The following is a 4,433-nucleotide window of genomic DNA, read 5'->3' as shown; positions in this document are numbered from 1 at the left end:
AAAAGCGGTGTTTATTGATGTGATGATTTATGACAAGACTCAGGAGGGAAAGATGGACAGATCCGTTCTTGAATCTCTGTCCTCTTTCCTTTACAGTAAATGAGCGCTTAACTCTCATTGCAAACAGGGGTAATTCAGAGGTTAAACAGGGCACGCTGACAGGGCTGCAGGCCAGAATGAGCAGGTTGCTCACTGTTCACATCTGAAAGCTATAAGAGGACCATGTGGAACAGAAATGTGTGTTGCATGTGTGTGTCTCACTGCTGTGATCCGATTGGTTCATGTGACCTTTCCAGGCCCTGTCTCCTCTCCAGTCAACACCACAGGTCTGGCTGTTAAAGGGGAACAGCCAATTGGCTGCCTTGTTTTGGATTTGTTGCTACATAATCTAAAAGTCTCCAGTTCTGCTTCTGTAGAGTTCAATTTTACCCCAGATTGTATATTGTATTTACAGTTTAAAAACATTTTCCTTTTAAAATCATATAAACAATCACAGATTTTAGGCGAAGGAAATTAGCAAACGTTCCTTCTTGGCCCTGTAAATGAGAGAATGAGAGTTGTCGGGTGGATAAGGCCTGGTGGTGGATGTGGTGTGTAAATAATGTGGTGTGTAAATGATGTGGTGTGTAAATGATTCATGGGGAGGACACATTAATATTAAGATTATAAATTAAAAATAATATTTTATGGATCCTCAAGCAGAGTGACAGCATCACCCGTCTGTAGCAGTAAGGGTTCAGTAAGCCACACACATGGAGGATCACATTGGGTCTTGTATATCAATGTTATAAAAATGAAAGTAATATTTTACACTGAAATGTCTATTCAGGGGTTTAATTAGAGCAGTGACTGCTTTGGGGTTGTTCTGTGCCAGATAAGGGAGCTGCAGATCACAAAGAGCCTTTATACTGGACCGCTCCACAGCAAGCCGGGTCATAATCCTGTGCGTAACGGCACTGTGGAGAACTCTGCTAATCCCCGCTAACGCTAGCGCTAGCACACTGCACTGCCAGGATAACAATCAACAGAGCAGTTCTTGAAGTACAGAAAAATGCTTTTCAGATGTTATGATAGCACAGCACATGGTCAAATCGTAATGTAGGGCATGTTAGCATTATGCGTTTAACCTATATTTTTCCTTTAGAACAGGGTGAAACATAATAAGATTCAGAATCAACTGTGTGTGTGTGGACAGGTAAGTATGTATTTGTGTGTTTTGTGTGTCTGTGTGTATGTGTACAGGTGTGTGGGTGATTGTGTGTGTATTTGTGAATTTCTGTGTCTCAGTGTGTGTATATAGGCGTGTGTGTGTGTGTGTGTGTGTGTGTGTGTGAGTGTGTGTGTGTGTGTGTGTGCGTGTGTGTGTGTGTGTGTGTGTGTGTGGACTGCAGGGCGACAGCCTCATACAGACGCTCTGTATCACACAGGGAGCCCAATAAAGGCACAGAACCTGGCCATGACCCGGCAGGACCAGCCGGACGGTTCTGTTTCCCTGACCTCACGGCCCGTGCCTGCTCACAGGCCCTGACGGAGAGACTGTGATTGGATCTCCCGGTTTCAGTGATGTGTGGATGTTTTAAGATGGTGGTGTGTGTGTGAGGCAGTTGTGTTTATTTCTGGGGCTGCGTGGATGAGAGCTGGAGTGATTTGGATCAGGGTGAAATGTGAGCGCTTTTCCCAGCTCATTTTCTGGCCTGTGGGAAATATTTGCCGGCTGTGGTTATTCCGCCTCCCAGAACCGGAGAAAACAGCGGAGCTGCGCTTCTGAAGCAGATCCTGAGGGTGAGGGCTGGGCTCACTCACTGAGGGTGAGGGCTGGGTCCACTCACTGAGGGTGAGGGCTGGGTCCACTCATGCCTCCCTGGGCCCACTCACTGAGGGTGAGGGCTGGGCTCACTGAGGGTGAGGGCTGGGTCCACTCACTGAGGGTGAGGGCTGGGTCCACTCATGCCTCCCTGGGCCCACTCACTGAGGGTGAGGGCTGGGCTCACTGAGGGTGAGGGCTGGGCTCACTCACTGAGGGTGAGGGCTGGGCTCACTGAGGGTGAGGGCTGGGTCCACTCACTGAGGGTGAGGGCTGGGTCCACTCATGCCTCCCTGGGCCCACTCACTGAGGGTGAGGGCTGGGCTCACTGAGGGTGAGGGCTGGGCTCACTCACTGAGGGTGAGGGCTGGGCTCACTGAGGGTGAGGGCTGGGCTCACTCACTGAGGGTGAGGGCTGGGCTCACTGAGGGTGAGGGCTGGGCTCACTCACTGAGGGTGAGGGCTGGGTCCACTCACTGAGGGTGAGGGCTGGGTCCACTCATGCCTCCCTGGGTCCACTCACTGAGGGTGAGGGCTGGGCTCACTGAGGGTGAGGGCTGGGCTCACTGAGGGTGAGGGCTGGGCTCACTGAGGGTGAGGGCTGGGCCCACTCACTGAGGGTGAGGGCTGGGTCCACTCACTGAGGGTGAGGGCTGGGTCCACTCACTGAGGGTGAGGGCTGGGTCCACTCACTGAGGGTGAGGGCTGGGCTCACTCACGCCTCGCAGGCCAGGAAACCAGCTTCCGTCTCCAAACAGGTGTGAGGCAGCTTTAAATGAGGATTAATTTCCGAGTGTGTTTCTGTTCCTGCTCTGCTCGTTAATGTTCCACCTTGTCTCTGGCACAGAGTCCCTCTGCCTCTCTGGGACTCTGCAGACGTTTCCGCAGGTGAAGTACTGTACCTGATAACATCGCTCAGGAAGCGTCGCCTCAGATCCCGGCCCTTCCCTTCGCATTCCATCTCTCTATTTCTGTACCTGTCTGTTATTTTGAGATTAAATTATAAATGTTATTAGTTTGGCCTGACGGTCATAACTCCCTGTGTCTGCCAGGGCTGCTGTGAAGCAGAAGTAAACAGTATTTCTCTGTCTCAGTTTGTGAAATGCAGTTCTGCTGAGCTGGGAGAAAACGTGTGTCCCACGGTCTGCCTGCTCTCTGTCCTGTTCAAGTGCATTAAACATCTCCCTCTCCCCCTCTCTCTCACTCCCTCTCCCCTCTCTCACTCCCTCTCCCCCTCTCTCTCACTCCCTCTCCCTCTCTCTCTCACTCCCTCTCCCTCTCTCCCCATCTCACACTCCCTCTCCTTCTCCCCCTCCTCTCTCTCTCTCTCTCTCTCTCTCTCTCTCTCCTGCTCTTTTCCCTTTCCTTCCTGCTCTCCCTCTGTCGCTCTCCCTCTGTCTCTCTCTGTCCTCTCTCCTGGGTTAGTGTGGTTCTCTCTCTCCTGGGTTAGTGTGGTTCCCTCTCTCCTGGGTTAGCATGGTTCCCTCTCTCCTGGGTTAGCGTGGTTCTCTCTCTCCTGGGTTAGTGTGGTTCCCTCTCTCCTGGGTTAGTGTGGTTCCCTCTCTCCTGGGTTAGTGTGGTTCTCTCTCTCTCCTGGGTTAGTGTGGTTCTCTCTCTCTGGGCATTGGGTAATGTGACTGTGGGTTTTGGGTCACTCCATTTGTTATCAGGGTCCCTTTGTGACAGGCTGGTAGGCCTGTAGCCTAGAGGTTAAAGTACTAGTGGTTAGTGCTCTGACCCGGCTGTAGAGCAGTGACCCAGCTGTAGAGCAGTGACACACTCACACACACACACACACACACACACACACACACACACACACACACACAAACACACTCACACACACACTCACACACACACACACACACACACACACACAAACACACTCACACACACACACACACACACACAAACACACTCACACACACACACACACACAAACACACTCACACTCACACTCACACACACGCATACACACACTTTCACACACACTCATACATATGCACACTCACACACACACACACTGCCACTGAACACAGGGGTTGTATGTTATTTATTTATTTAGAGTATGTCTGGGTCTTAATGCCATTCCATTCCCTGTGTCTGGGAATTATGGTCAAGCTGAGCCCCGCAGTGCAGTTCTCTGTGTGAATGACCTTCCCTGTGGCATTCCCATGGATCCACGAGGCTCTTCTGTGTTCCTTTAGCTCTGAACGGTATATTAAACAGAGCTCCCTGGAGTGTTAGCACCTGAAAATAGTGATCAATCTGACGTTGGATTCCTGACATAATCTGGATAGAAAACAGGTGAACACACACACACACGCACACTCACACTCTGACACACATACACACGCTGACACACTCACACACATACACACACACACACTTTCATACACACTCTCACATACACACACACACACACATTCACACACACACACTCACACACATACACACACACTTTCATACACACACTCACACACACACACACACACACACACACACACCTCTGGGCAGGGTAATAACAGGACCCAGCTGTTTGCAGGGTGGACCAGCTGACACTGAGGGCCTGAAACTACAATCCCACTGAGTGCTGTGACAAAGCCACGGTCGCTAGGAAACCACCACA

Source organism: Conger conger, chromosome 11 (genome assembly GCF_963514075.1).
Source record: "Conger conger chromosome 11, fConCon1.1, whole genome shotgun sequence".
Lineage (NCBI taxonomy): Eukaryota > Metazoa > Chordata > Actinopteri > Anguilliformes > Congridae > Conger > Conger conger.
Note: the sequence above shows the minus strand (reverse complement) of the source record.